The sequence below is a fragment of the Halichoerus grypus genome, chromosome 2 (assembly GCF_964656455.1).
Source record: "Halichoerus grypus chromosome 2, mHalGry1.hap1.1, whole genome shotgun sequence".
Lineage (NCBI taxonomy): Eukaryota > Metazoa > Chordata > Mammalia > Carnivora > Phocidae > Halichoerus > Halichoerus grypus.
Window position 1 is genome coordinate 149,704,048 of NC_135713.1, and position 15,706 is coordinate 149,719,753.

At 53.5% G+C, this 15,706-nt stretch overlaps 1 pseudogene; it reads right to left on the bottom strand.

Moving 5' to 3' along the window:
* Nucleotides 1-11,638: 11,638 nt before the first annotated feature.
* On the bottom strand, nucleotides 11,639-12,322 carry LOC118526926 (histo-blood group ABO system transferase 2 pseudogene; annotated as a pseudogene).
* Nucleotides 12,323-15,706: the final 3,384 nt, after the last annotated feature.

Sequence of the window (15,706 nt, forward strand, 5' to 3'; positions counted from 1 at the left end):
CCCAGGCACGTAGAGGCATGCGCACGTGCACACACACACACACACACACACACACACCGCTCTGACTGCCCAGCTGGGGGTCAGAAGGGGAGGACACCCTGAGAGCGAGGTGGGGGACAAGGGGGAAAGAATGAAGAGGTTGGAGACAGCTGGGCCATGGGGCAGGGCATCACGACTCCTGGCAAGGACCCAGATCCTTAGCATGGGGAGGGGACACAGGCCAGGCTGATGCTCAGGGGTCCCCAAGGGGCCCACAGGGGTTTCCAGGGCACTAGGAGAGGACAGGGTCTGGGTTCCAGTGTCCATCACCACCCTGGCCACTTGGAAGTAGGAAGAGATACCCACCCCCAAGTCCAGACGGGGCTACAGCACAAAAGGCCTCAGCTTACTCTTCTGTCACTTGGGCTGTAGAGATGCAGTGTCCCTTGGGTCCCACAGGCTTGTAGAAGAGCCTGTTGGCCTTGGATCTCCATCCCTGACCCACTGTGCTCCCAGTCCTGGGAAAATGCTTTGGACTCCCTCGAGGTCCTTCTGAGCAGAGGACAGCCTGGGGGCTTGGGGGGCTGAGGACCTGGGTACGCAGAACGTGGCAGAGCACTGGACCACTAGTCTGGAGACCAAGGTCAAGACCCTCCTTGTTGCAGCCTCAGGGTCCCCATGTGGAAGAGGTTCCAGAATCACTGCTCTGGTCAGGCTGAGGAGGCCTTAGGAAGGAACGGAGCACCAGGACAGGAGAGGGAATCAGGGACAAGGGAGGCTTCTGAGGTTTCTCACATCGCCCGAGGAGCCTACAGATCCTGCTCCTGTGAGAGACACAGAGACAGAGACAGAGACATAGAAGGAGACAGAGAATGAACACAGGACAGAGGGAACCAGAAGAAGTCACAGATTTTCCTCGATCAGCTTGGAAATGACATCCCAGCATTTTGCCCCATTCTCTTCCTGAGAGCGTGGTCACACAGGCCATCCACCCTGGAGGGGAGGGGATTCCATAGGGATGTGTGACCAGGATTCGGGGATGCTGGGAGCCACTGTGGGGACTGCCCAGCACATGGGCACAGACGAGGCCCTGGGACCTGAGCCTAACCCTAATGGGAGCCCCTGGAAGTCTGTGTTGTGAGAGGACAAGGTCAGAATCAGTTCATTACAACCTTCCCACGGGGGCTGGGACACAGGCAGGAGGGGGGTGGCTTTGCCCAGACCCCAGAGCAGACCCAGGCCCCTCTGAGCTGTGCTCCATGCCAAGCCCAGCCCCTGGCTCATCCTAGCATTGCCAAGTGTGCACCAGCCTCCTGTGATAGCAGGTACGGAATGGATGTAAAGGTCCCACCCCTGATGGCGTCCCTAGAAGTAGAAGCCAGAATACCCCACTGTGCAGATGGGGAGCCTGGGGACGCCCTGAGAGGCACGGGGTCTGTCCAGGGTCACGGCCCTGGGCACGCGCAGGAGCCCGGTCTGAACCCAGCTCTGTGTCCTCACAGCGGGGACACCGGCTGCACCCAGGCCTCCCGGGGGCTGTGGGTGGGCTGTCTGGGTGTCACTGTATGCATGGGGCATGGGGGGAGGGTGAGCATTGAGCAGCTGGGGGAGGGGGCCCTCGGGGGGCTCTTGTGTAAGGAGGAAGTTGGGTAAGGGGACCGCACACAGTGGTGACCTCACTTCCCTGACAACAGAGCCCAACAGAATTTGGAACCCCGGTAACCAGGCACCCACATTCCAGAGACAGCCCCCTGCCCAGCTCATTTCTTTGGAGACCCTCCAACCAAAAGCATGTTCGGGTGTTGCTTCCCAAAGTCCAGAGGCTGCAGGCTGAAGAAAGAGCGCCCTGCAAACGCTGTCCCCCGCTGGGGATGTTGTGTCAGGGCTCCCCACCGCCTCTGGCCATTTGGCCGGAAGGACAGAAAGGTGACACCAGGAGGCCCAGAGCTGGCCACCCAGCCCCACTCGCTCTGATCTGACCTGTGCAGCCCCAGGGCCCCTCTGTGTGTGTGTGTGTGTGTGTGTGAGTGTGTGTGTGAGTGTGTGTGCGTGCATGTGTGTGTAAAGAGGGGTCATGCGGGATGAGGCCACCCCGAGGAGGAGCAGGCTGAGGGGTCAGATACTCAGTGGGCAGGTCATGTTCAAGGTCAAGGCTGGCTGGGTGGGATGGGGTGTGGGGGGCTGCGAGCTTCTGCCCAGGGTTTATCCCAAGAGCCCTGCAGGGATGGGTCACTGCATCCCGGGTGCAGGGCTGTGCACGCACAGGTCTGCGTCTGACCTGGGAGCAGCAGGGGGACTGGGCAGGGGGACAGGGAGGTTGGCCGGGCAGGGATGTGATGCCTCCGGGCCGGCTACCCATCCCTGTCTTTGCAGACCACAGATGAAATTGGGAGGAGGCTGGCGGACACCCGTTCCATCTACGGGACCTGGGGCATGACCCCACAGGGGTCGCCAGGAGCAGGTGCTGGGAACTGTGGGGGAAGGCCTCCGACACCACCCAGACCACTGTCCCTGGTGGTCATTGACTGGATACTGCCCCAGGAGCCGGAGCCCACAGAGGCCGAGCCCGAGGCTGAGAAGCCTGGGGCTGGGTGTCTGTGGGTGTGTGGGGACGGGTTGGGGCTGGCCCCACAGGGAGGAGCTCCCACAGGCTGGTGTGGGGCCAGGAGCAAAGACTGGGCTCAGAGCGCCCAGCAGGTGGACGGCAGTCGGGGAGACGTCCCGGGGAGGGCTCCTTCCTGGCTGTGGCTTCTCTGGGAGGCCCTGGGCTGGGTTCTGTCTCCGCAAAGGCCGACGGAGAGCAGGCACGGGGGTGAGCTTTTCTCCTCTCACAGCTGCTCCACCACCTGAGGACCTAGAGCCAGCTCCAGCTCCATCGGCAGCTCTGGAGGGAGGGGTGGTGCCTGCAGCGACTTCAGGAGGAGACCAGGAGCCGGCGGGTGACCCGGCACCCGCCCACGGAGAGCCTGACGTGGGCCAGGAAGAACTGGCACCTGCTCCTGCCCCAGCCCCTGCCCCTGTTCCTGCCCCTGCCAGAGCCGCTGCCCCTGCCTGTGCTCTTGTTCCTGCCCCTGACCCAGGTCCTGTCCCTGCTCCTGCCCTGGATCCTGCACCTGCCACTACTGCTGACCCCGTCCCTCCCCTTGCCCCTGCCCCTGGCCCAGCTCTTACACCTGTCCCTGCCGCTGCCCCTGCCCCTGGCCCTGCTCTTACACCTGTCCCTGCCCCTATGCCAACCCCTGCCCCTCCCCCTGCCAGAGCCACTGCCCCTTCCCCTGCCCCTGCCTATGCTCCTATTTCTGCCCCTAACCCAGCTCCTGACCCTGCTCCTGCCCTGGATCCTGCACCTGCCACTACTGCTGACCCCGTCCCTTCCCTTGCTCCTGCCCCTGGCCCTGCTCTTACACCCGTCCCTGCCCCTGGCCCTGCCCCTGGCCCTGGTCTTACACCTGGCCCTGCCCCTGGCCCTGCCCCTGGCCCTGCTCTTACACCTGGCCCTGCCCCTGGCCCTGCCCCTGGCCCTGCTCTTACACCTATCCCTGCCCCTTCCCCCGCCCCTGTTCCAGCTCCTGTTCCTGCCCCTGACCCAGGTCCTGCCCTGGATCCTGCACCTGCCACTACTGCTGACCCCATCCCTCCCCTTGCCCCTGCCCCTGGCCCTGCTCTTACACCTGTCCCTGCCCCTGGCCCTGCTCTTACACCTGGCCCTGCCCTAGGCCCTGCCCCTATCCTAACCCCTGCCCCTACTCCTGCTCCTGCAGGGCTCCCAGAGCCACATGCAGAGCCCACAGCCCTGCGGGGATAGCTCCTTGTACAATTACCCTTAGTTCCATAGCCGGACCCAAACATCCCGCCAGATTGTTTCATCCCCTCCCCCTATATTATTTCTTTCTGGTACCTATTAACTGTTATTTTATCTTTTCATGTTCTGTATACTGTTTATTATTTCTTTTAAATAAAGTTACTTGTTTTCAATTGAACACGTCATGAGCATTAACTACATTCCCAATGCTGTGCCACCACACCATAGAACATTGCTGCAGAATATCTCATGCCCCAAAGGAGTCCCCAAACCAGAAGCCCCCCCTGCCCATTTCTCCCCCAACCCAGACCCTGGAAACCCCTAAGCTGCTTTCTCTCCCTGTTCCTTTCCCTGTTCTGGATGTTTCTGTACGTGGAATCACGCAATAGGTGCCTTTGTGTCTGCCCACCTATTTTCAAAGGGGACTCGTTTTCTTCTGTGTTTATTTGACATAGAATTTCCCTTATTCGATATTGAAATCCCCGATGGATTACAGATCAGATGTAATCATAGAGGCCACTTTAGGAATTATGGGCACAATCTTGGGGCCGAGACCCCTGTTCCTGCTGGGACACCACAGCCTGACCCCAGACAGGACAGGGCTGGTTCCTCCTGTGGCCCACACAGAAACCAGGGAAATGCAGAAAGCTGGAAGACACACCACAATGGGCAAAAGCATTGCTCACAACCCAAGGCCAGAGAAAGGTTTCACCTGACTATTGTCCAAACAATACACCAAGTCACTGGGTTCCACAGGGACAGACACCAAATGCATGCAAGTCCAATGGGGGAGGACAGGCACGTGGGGAGTCAGAGATGTGGGAGCTCCCAAGGAAGGACTCTGGCAAAGGAAACCCTATGGAGGCAGCACTGGTCACCCTCAGACTGGCAGGTGTCTGGTCTGGGGAGAACATGAGGAAGCGGAGGTCCAATGCAGGTCCCCTGGAGGAAAGGGTGACGGGCACCCCTGTCTGGGAGAACAGTGAGCAGCACCCATCCCAGGCCGCAGGAGCACCCATCACCTGGCATGCTCGGCCTCTGACCAACCCCAGAAACTCTGGCTCGGTTTTTCACAGATGTGTTTCCAGGAGTGTTCAGCACAGCGGTGGTGGAGAGAGCAGGGAATGGAACAACGCTAATGCCCAAGGAGATGGATGGGATCCACAGTCCCAGTCCTCATGATAGAATGTCCTGTAGCCACTGTCACATTGTCATTCGGGGCACAGGATCCGGGAAGCCCCTCCTGAGGCCCCTCCTGCCACCCTGTTCCCGGGAACATTCAGAATTGGAGGAGGAGGAGGTGGAGAGGATCCAGGATGACAGAGGGCCAAGGAGAAGGAAGGTCAGCACTGGGAGGACCTGAGCCACCATCCAGGGCCTGGGCTGTGGTACCCTCGGACCTCACCCCAAATAAGGGCTCCTGATGGATGGACCCAACTTCTGCGGTTTCCCTCCCTCCCTCCCTCCCTCTCTCTACCTCCCTTTCTCCCATCCTTCCTCCCTCTAACTCCCTCCCTCCTTCCCCCCTTCCTCCCTCATTCCGCAGAGGATCTGGGGCCCCTGTTGTGTACTGAGCACTGGGGCTTCATCAGTGAGCAACCCCCAACCCACATGGTCACGTCCACTGTGGGAGGTGACAGGGGTCAGTCCTCAGGGCTAGGAGTGTGATGAGCACCAAGAATCTGCTCCTGAAAACAGAGGCCAGTTGCACAAAGAATGGAGAGATCCATGCTTAGCACTTCCTCTAGAAAAATCTAGTCCTGAAAAGTGATGAAGAGTGAGTATATCCTAGACTTCCCGCAGTGTGAGTTCTAATGGCAGGTACGCACTGATTCCTAGAACCAACAAAGTAAATTACCCAGTGTCGACTGGGGGGTTGTGACTAACTTTTCTGACCCAATGACAGCATTTCAGGCAACATCTCCAGGGCTTCCAAGTTGTCCCAAGGGTCTCTGCGATCCTCTGATCCTTCCATTGACCTCCTTGGGAAGCTCTGTCTTGTCATCTTCCTTGTCTCCTGCCCCTTCTGGGACCCTTCTGTGGCCTCCCTGCCAGGGCCACCCCCACCAGGACTCCCTGTGCCCTGTGGCCTGGCACCCACATTCCATGGGGGTCCTGTGAGCCCAGTGCATTGTGCAAAGCCTGTGCACTCCCTCTGGGGTCACTTGGCATCTCCCCTTGCAGCTGCCTGCATCTTCCTGCACTGGGTCTCCTCTGAGCAGTCTGTGAGGCCGGACTGTGCCCATGTCACGGGCATGGAAGCGAGAGTCCAGAAGGTCCAGACGACCTGCTCCCAGTCCCAACGTGTGGAGCCTGGGCCAAGGATGGTCAGCGAGCAGAGGAGGACTTGGGCCCAGGAAGCCTGAGGGAGGACATGGCACAGTGAGCCTGCAGGAGGAGAGTGAGCACCGTGGAGACCTGGCGCTCAGGCCTGCTGGGAGACCACATCCCACCCTCACCGGCTCTGTCCCCAGGGCTGGAGGTCGTCCGGGTATCCACCCTCCCAGGCTGCAGGCTGGCAGTGACTGGCAGGGGAGGAGGCACCTGGTGCAGGAGAGAGCCCTCAGCCAGAGAGGAGGGGGCAGGTGCTCCCCCAACAGCTGGAAGAACTCGGGGTATCCACCCTCACAGCCTGTAGGCTGGCAGTGGCTGGCAGGAGAGGAGGCACCTGGTGCAGGAGAGAGCCCTCAGGCAGAGAGGAGGGGGCAGGTGTTCCCCCAGCAGCTGGAGGAACTCAGGGTATCCACCCTCCCAGGCTGCAGGCTGGCAGTGACTGGCAGGAGAGGAGGCACCTGGTGCAGGAGAGAGCCCTCAGGCAGAGAGGAGGGGGCAGGAGCTCCCCCAGCAGCTGGAGGAACTCAGGGTAGCCACCCTCCCAGGCTGCAGGCTGGCAGTGACTACCAGGAGAGGAGGCACCTGGTGCAGGAGAGAGCCTTCAGGCAGAGAGGAGGAGGCAGGTGTTCCCCCAGCAGCTGGAGGTACTCGGAGCATCCACCCTCCCAGGCTGCAGGCTGGCAGTGACTGGCAGGAGAGGAGGCACCTGGTGCAGGAGAGAGCCCTCAGGCAGAGAGGAGGGGGCAGGTGCTCCCCCAGCAGCAGGTGCACTGGGGCGGGCTGAGGGGGCATCAGTGGACAGCAGTGCCTGCAGCTGGGGTCTCCACACAGACCCCCTCCTTAGGCTCAGCACAAGCTTGTCTGGATGGCCTTTGTCCCCCAAATACAAAGTCTGGCCCAGGGCCCCCCCCACCAAGCCCTGACTCCCAATCCTTTGTACTCAGCTCAAGTGACAAGAAATGGCCAATAGTTTAGGTGGTGTTGGGTGCACAGGGACATTTGCTTTTCTGGCCCATGCTGTAACGTTGCTGGCATTTTAAAGATCTCAGGGCTTTGATTCAAAAACGGTAGGACGCCGGGGACCCTAGTCGGCTTTCTGGAAACCTGCCTCTGTGCCTTGCAGCCATCCCATCCCACCAGCTCTGCTCAGAATCCCTCCAGGCCACAGACCCACAGTCTTGGGTCCTCAGATGGCCCAGACGATGTGCCTTCAACAAGTGATCCCGGTGGGGCAGTAGGACACACTGCGGATTCCAGCAAATCCCCCTCCCAGAAACTGAGGGTAGCACTGGATGAGCTGTCTGAAAACAGCCAGGTCAGGGTTCCAGGAAGACACCAGAGGCACAGGAGTAACTGAGGGGCATCTGAAGGTCAGGTACGGGCAGTCAGAGCTTCCAGGCCCTTCTTCCCTAAAGCTCCTCATTCCTCAGCCTTTCTTCTAGTGATTCTGCTTGGTTTCTATTTGCCCCAACTGTTATCCATTGCCTAGGCAGCAGAGACTCATGTGTGCCTTTAAATGTTTTGGACAATGAATGTCCACTTCAGGACATAGCCACTTCACCACTGGGAGAGTTGGTAGCAAGCAAAAAGTCACAGAGGACTCCAAGGGTCTGGACTTGGTGTTTCCCTCTCCTGAGATGGGGACACCTGTGGGACGAGCAGGTGGCCAACTGGTGGGGGGTGGACAGGCACCTGACGTGGACAGATGGGGTAGGTGAGGCCCGAGGTCCCTGGGGTATGTGCCTGGCATCTGGACTGAACAGGTCTTCAAAGCTGCAGATTGGCTGGGATCATCTTCAGGCTGAGGAGGAAGGGGAGGGGAGCAGAAGGGACTGAGGAGGCTTGGCTTAGACAGGAGAGGGCTGAGACACTCCTTTGGGGGCAAAGTGGGTCAGGTCCAGGCTCACAGGGAGAGACCTTGAGGCCATTGTGCTATGTGAAATAAGCCAGTCCCTAAAGGACCAATACTGGAGGACCCCACTTGTGAGGGACAGAGAGCACTCTGATTCATAGAGGTGCAAGGAGCTGCTGGGTGCCAGGGCTGGGGAGGGGAAATGGGGGGTTAGTGTCTCCTGGGTAGAGGTTCAGTTTGGGATGATGACAAAGTTGTGGCAATGGATGGAGGTGGCAGGTGCAAAAGAGTGAATATACTTATTGCCACTGAATTGTACCCTGAAACGTGCTTAATGGTATCAGTTGTATGTCTATTACACAATAGGAAAGTAGCGAGTCAGGAGGACCGGTCCATCGAAAGTCCCAGAAAGGCCCAAGAGCAGGGATCCTGTATCTTAGTTCTCACTCTCATGCTCTGCGCCTTGTTGGGTGTCTGAGCTCACAGTGGTATCAGTAAATGCTTGCTAAGACACAGTGCAGGCAGATGGTCCAGAGAGAGTGCACAAACCATCTGTGAGCACTGAGGAATCCCAACAGGACATGCATCCAGACTGAATGAGTGCCCACATTTCACAAACACCAGCATAAATAGCCATTTAAAACGAAGGCAGACGCCACTCTGGAAAACACTATGGAGGTTCCTCAAAAAGTTGAAAAAAGAGCTACCTTATGACCGAGCAATTGCACTACTGGGTATTTACCCCAAAGATACAAATGTAGTGATCCAAAGGGGCACGTGCACCCCAATGTTTATAGCAACAATGTCCACAATAGCTAAACTATGGAAAGAGTCTAGAGGTCCATCAACAGATGAATGGATAAAGAAGATGTGGTGTGTGTGTGTGTGTATATATATATATAAATATATATATATAGAGAGAGAGAGAGAGAGAGAGAATATTATGCAGCTATCAAAAAAATGAAATCTTGCCATTTGCAATGACGTGGATGGAACTAGAGTGTGTTATGTTAAACAAAATAAGTCAGTCAGAGAAAGTCAGTTATCATATGATCTCACTGATATGAGGAATTTGAGGAACAAGACAGAGGATCATAGGGGAAGGGAGGGAAAAATGAAACAAGATGAAACCAGAGAGGGAGACAAACCATAAGAGACTCTTAATCTCAGGAAACAAACTGAGGGTTGCTGGAGTGGAGGGGGGTGGGAGGGGTGGGGTGACTGGGTGATGGACATTGGGGAGGGTACGTGCTATGGTGAGTGCTGTGAATTGCATAAGACTGATGAATCAAAGACCTGTACCCCTGAAACAAATAATACATTATATGTTAATTTAAAAATCACTAAAATACTAAAAATAAAACAAAAGCAGGTGACCTCAAGCTGTATTACAAAGCTGTGATCATCAAGACAGTATGGTATTGGGCGCCTGGGTGGCTCAGTTGGTTAAGCGGCTGCCTTCGGCTCAGGTCATGATCCTGGAGTCCCTGGATCGAGTCCCGCATCGGGCTCCCTGCTCGGCGGGGAGCCTGCTTCTCCCTATGACCCTCACCCCTCTCATGTGCTCTCTCTCTCTCATTCTCTCTGTCTCAAATAAATAAATAAAATTAAAAAAAAAAAAAAGACAGTATGGTACTGGCACAAAACAGACACACAGATCAATGGAACAGATTAGAGACCCCAGAAATGGACCCTCAACTCTATGGTCAACTAATCTTCCACAAAGCAGGAAAGAATACCCAATGGAAAAAAGACAGACTCTTCAATAAATGGTATTGGGAAAATTAGACAGCCACATGCAGAAGAATGAAACTGGACTATTCTCTTACACCATATACAAAGGTAAACTCAAATTGGATGAAAGACCTCAATGTGACACAGGAATCCATCAAAATCCTAGAAGAGAACACAGGCAGCAACCTCTTCGACCTCAGCCGCAGCAACTTCTTGCTAGACACGTCTCCAAAGGCAAGGGTAACAAAAGCAAAAATGAACCTTTGGGACTTCATCATGATCAAAAGCTTCTGCACAGCAAAGGAAACAGTCAACAAAACTAAGAGGCAAGCCATGCAATGGGAGAAGATATTTGCAAATGACATTACAGATAAAGGGCTGGCATCCAAGATCTATAAAGAACTTCTCAAACTCAACACCCAAAAAACAAATAATCCAATCAAGAAATGGGCAGAAGACATGAACAGACACTTCTCCAAAGACATACAAATGGCTAACAGACAATGAAAAAATGCTCCACATCACTAGCCATCAGGGAAATATAAATTAAAACCACATTGAGATACCACCTTACACCACTTAGAATGGCAAAAATCAACAAGGCAGGAAACAACAAATGTTGGTGAGGATGTGGAGAAAGGGGAACCCTCTTACACTGTTGGTGGGAATGCAAGCTGGTAGAGCCACTCTGAAAAACAGTATGGAGGTTCTTCAAGACGTTACAAATAGAACTACCCTACCACCCAGCAATTGCACTACTGGGTATTTACCCCAAAGATACAGATGTAGTGAAAAGAAGGGCCATCTGCCCCCCAATGTTCATAGCAGCAATGTCCACAATAGCCAAACTGTGGAAGGAGCCGAGATGCCCTTGAACAGACGAATGGATAAAGAAGATGTGGTATATATGTACAATGGAATATTACTCAGCTGTCAGAAAGGATGAATACCTACCATTTACATTGACATAGATGGAACTGGAGGGGATTATGCTAAGTGACATAAATAAATCAGAGAAAGACAATTATCATATAGTTTCACTCATATGTGGAATGTCAGGAATAGCACAGAGGACTACAGGGGAAGGGAGGGAAAACTGAACAGGAAGAAATCAGAGAGGGAGACAAACCATGAGAGACTCTGGACTCCGGTAAACAAACCAAGGGTTACAGAAGGGAGGAGGGTGGGGGGGTGGGGTAACGGGGTGATGGGTATTAAGGAGGGCACATGTTGTGATGAGCACTGGGCGTTATAGGCAACTAATGAATCACTGAACACTACATCAAAATCTACTGATGTACTATATGTTGGCTAATGAATTTAAATTTAAAAAATTAAATAAAATTAATAAATAAAAAATAAATCCACGCGGGAAATGGAAATAACCCAGAGGGCTCCATGCTCCTGGAGGCTGAGCTAGCGGTCACGGCCAAGGAAGGCCTCTGGCGGTGAGGGCACTAGGGTTCTGAGAGGTGGCTCGGTGCAACCCTGACCCTGAAGCCCCATGGCCATCGCAAGGTGCAAAGGACTGGGAGGGAAGACCCAGCCAGGACCCGTTCTGGCTCCATGGCTGCTACAGGGCTGCTCCCAGCCCCACCAGGTGGTGTCTGTTTAGAACCAGGGAGAAAACCTTTTCCCTCAATTGTTCTTTTTAAAAATGGTTGCTCAGCATTGACACAGAAAAACATCTGACATAAAACTGGAGCCGTTCACAGCTGCAAATGACCCAGAAGTGATGAAAATGTAGTGAACACAAAGAGAGGACGTTGTATCCCCAGGCAGGCCTCCTGTGAGCAGGTGCGGCTGGGGCGCTGGACGTGTCGTGCCCGTGCAGACAGTGCTGGACTCCACAGCCTCCCTCGAGGGGACAAAAGTAGGAACCTGCTCTGATGGCTCCGCTGAAGTCAGCACACCCCGATGGAGACGGGGACAGCCCCTCATGAGTTCCGGGTGTCCTGGTGATTCTTGGGCATGGCCCAAATCTCAGCTTCTTCATGACCCGGGGCCAGCCCAGCAGCTGCGGGTCCCGCAGGTCCTCCAGGGACAGCACCTTGGTGGGCTTGTGGTCCAGCAGGTACCTGTTCAGGTGGCTCTTATCGTACCACATGGCCTCGATCCCATTGGCCCAGTTGACCACCATCACCTGGTGACAGGTTGAGGTCAGTCGGTGAACCTCCACCACAACACCCCAAAAAAGGCCCCCATGTAGTAAAAGTCACCCTGGTCCTTGGGGATGTGGGCCTGGGACTGGGGCCAGCGCTCATAGCTTAAGTCCTCACAGGCCACCCAGTAGAAACCGGGGTGCAGGGTGCCAAAGAGGGGGGACAGGATCTCCATGCCCACGTGGTCACAGAACTTCATGTCCACAACCCCGCACACCATGTCATCCACCTCATGGAGGAAGCGCTCCTCACAGAAGCGGCTCATCGTCGCCATGTGCTGCATGGACACATCCTGCCAGCGTGGGGCACCGCGGACCTCAAGAACCACCACCCTTCAGTGCTCCTGGAGGGGCACACGGGACACAGCAACTAGCTGGTTGGTGAAGACATAGTAGATGACCCTGTGTCCACCATGAAGTGATTCTGCAGGAACACCTCCAGGAAGACCCCGTATCCACAGGGGCAGGGGACAGGGCAGGAAGAGGGTCACTGCCAGAGGCTGGTGGCAGGACCCCAGAGCTGGGGGTCATGGACGTGTGCACCTTCTTCATGGGGACAGGCCCTGTGCTGCTTTAAGCAACAGCCACCCTGGCCTGTCCTGAGCAAGTCCGCCGGCAGGGCCTCCCTACCCTCTGCTCCCAGAGATGGGGGCCATCAGCACCCCATCTTACACAGCGGAGCCTGAGGCTTAGGAGGCTGGAAACCCATGCAGCCCCACTGTCAGCATGCTGGAGCCAGGAACACTCCCCTGTCCTGAGCTCCCGGAACCCTGCAGGTGCCCTCCCCTGGCTGAACCCCTGCAGGTTCTGTCCCCACCTGCCATGAGTTGAGCACCTTTGGACACAGCCCCTGTTTCTATGCCCTATAGACGGTAGAAGCAGCAGGGCCGGCCACCTGCCCCACTTTACCTTGAGTGGGCTGTCGCTGGTCCCCAACAGATCTGTCTCCACCCCCTATAGGGTCCTCCCTTGAAGGCTACTAGGCCTCTGGATGACAAGGTCCATCAGTAAACCACTGGTATTCCTAGGAGAGGTCACCCTCGAACTCCCCAGATCAGGAATCAGGTTCAGCCCATGGACAGGGAAGGGGAAAGATGACCCCTGGAAGAAAAGGGGGCTTGCTTAGACCCCAGCCTTGAATCCAAGGGTGTAGCTTCTGGTTCCAGGTCTACATCTCCCCGGCCCCAAGAAGTTGGAAGTCTTGTCCAACCACCTCACGTGGCTGGTCCCCCTTTGAGGGGACTACCTGCCCCTCACTGTGGGGACAGCAGCTCCCCCATTGTCAGCAAGGGTTGTGAGCCCCTCTGAGACTGATTTTTTTAAAGACTTTATTTGACAGAGAAAGAGACAGCTAGAGAGGGAACACAAGGAGGGGGAGTGGGAGAGGGAGAAGCAGGCTCCCCACTGAGCAGGGGCCTCGAAGCGGGGCTGGATCCCAGGCCCCTGGGATCACGACCTGAGCCGAAGGCAGACGCTTAATGACTGAGCCACCCAGGCGCCCTGAGACTGATTTTTTTACACAGGCACTAAGACTACTTCCCTGTGCCTGCCCCCATACCTCGCAGGTTAGTAAATCGCTCACACAGGGAAGGCAGGTACTACATTTAAACAGGGGACGAGCACACTCACCCAGCAGACATGAGTCAGGTCACCAGGGGGCAAGTAGAGGCCCAGCCAATGGGAGAACAAGCCAGACATGATGCAAGGGGAGAGAAGAGTGCTCCTGGCAGAGGGCACAGAGAATGTAAAGGATTGGAGTCAGGCCCAAGGCACATGTGGGACAACCACACAGCTGGGTGGCCCACAGAGGGGGGCTGCGGTGGGAGAGGTGAGGCTGGAGAGGACAGACAGGTGGGGAGCAGATCGCAGAGAGGCTCAAAGGTTATGTTCTAAAAAGATCAATCTGGTTACCGGAGGAGAATGGTCTCTATACAGCAGAGGACAGGGAGACCCTAACCCTAACCCCTAACCCTTAACCCTAACTGCTAACCCCTAACCCTAATCAAACATCATGCTCAATTTTGAGGACTAACAGCCCTACTCTGAACTCAGGGTGTATGCATACACCCTGAAACAAAGAATACATTGTATGTTAATTAATTGAGTTTAAATTAAAAATTCTTTTAAATAAATAAAATAATTTTTTTAAAACAAGGTATGCATACAGATGGAACTGATGGAACAAGTCCATCATTCTGGCTTTCACTCATTGCTCAGTATTGTACTGAAAGTTCTACCCAAAACAATAAGGCAAGAAATAAGGCATCCATATGTGAAAGGAAACAGTAGAACTAGATCTATTTGGAGACCAGAGATGACATCATCTTATATAGAGAGCTTCTTAAAAGAATCAACAAAAAATCAACAAAAAATCATTACAGCCAGTTACCTAATTCAGCAAAGTTACAGAGCAAAATATCAATACACAAAAATCTCTTATTTGTATACACTAGCAATGAATCATCCAAAAAGGAATTCAAGAAAACAATTCCATTTTAGGGAACATCAACATTGACCAAATACTTACGGATAGATATAATCAAGGTGCAAGTCTTGTCCACCGAAAGTTACAAAACATTGCTGAAAGAAAGGGAAACTTAAATAACTCTGAGGACACCCCATGGTGATGAAAAGACATACTATTGATAAGATGGCAATAGTACACAATGCGATGTGGAAATTCAATGTGTTCCCAAGGAAATTCACAAAGGCCTTTGGGAAGAATTGCACAAGCTAATCCTAACAGTCATATGGAATTTCAAAGGACCACAAGATAGCCAGAACAATCTTGAAAAAGAAATTCAAAGGTGAAAGGTCATACTTCCAAAGTTCAAATCTTAATACAAAGCAACAATAAGTCAAACGTTGTGCTATTGTCATAAAGGTATGCATACACCCTGAAACAAAGAATACATTGTATGTTAATTAATTGAGTTTAAATTAAAAATTCTTTTAAATAAATAAAATAATTTTTTTAAAACAAGGTATGCATACAGATCAGTGGGATTGAACTGAGAGCTGAAATAAACCCCTTCATCTATGGTCCACTGAATTTTGACAAGGGTCGACAACACTACATTGGGAGACAATTGGTTATCCATGTGCAGAGGAATGAAACTGGACCCTTACCTCATACCACATAGAAACATTAGCTCAAAATCAGTAAAGGCTTAAATGGAAGAGGTAAAATTATAAACTCTATGAGAAATAAATGGGGCTAAATCTTCATAACCTTGGATTTAGCAATGTTTTTAGATCTGACACCAAAGCATAAGAAAAGAAAGAAAGAATAGATAAAATCATATCCTCAAAATTAAAAATATTTTCAGGGCGTCCAGGTGGCTCAATAAGTTAAGCATCTGACTCTTAATTTTGGTTCAGATCATGATCTCAGGGTCATGAGATCAAGCCCCATGTCAGGCTCCACGCTGAGTCTAGGGCCTGCTTGAGAGTCTCTCTCTCTCTCCCTCTGCCCCCGACCACTCGCACACTCTCTCCCTCACTATTAAAACAAATGTTAAAAAAATTTTTAAATCTTGGTACATCAGAAGTTACTAACCTGAATGTGAAAAGACAGCCCCCGGAAGGAAGGAAATATCTGTACATTATGTATCTAGTAAGAGTCTGTTGTCCAGAATATATAAAGAGCTTTTATAACTCCTCAACAAAAAGACAACCCAATTTTTAAAATGGACAAAGGACTTGGATAGACCCTTCTCCAGAGAAATCATGGGGAGTTGGGTGTTTAATGCATACAGAGTCTCCCTCGGGGAGGATGAAAAAGTTCTGGAGAATGATGTACAACCGTGGGAACTCAGCTAAGGCCAGAGAACTGTGTACCTAA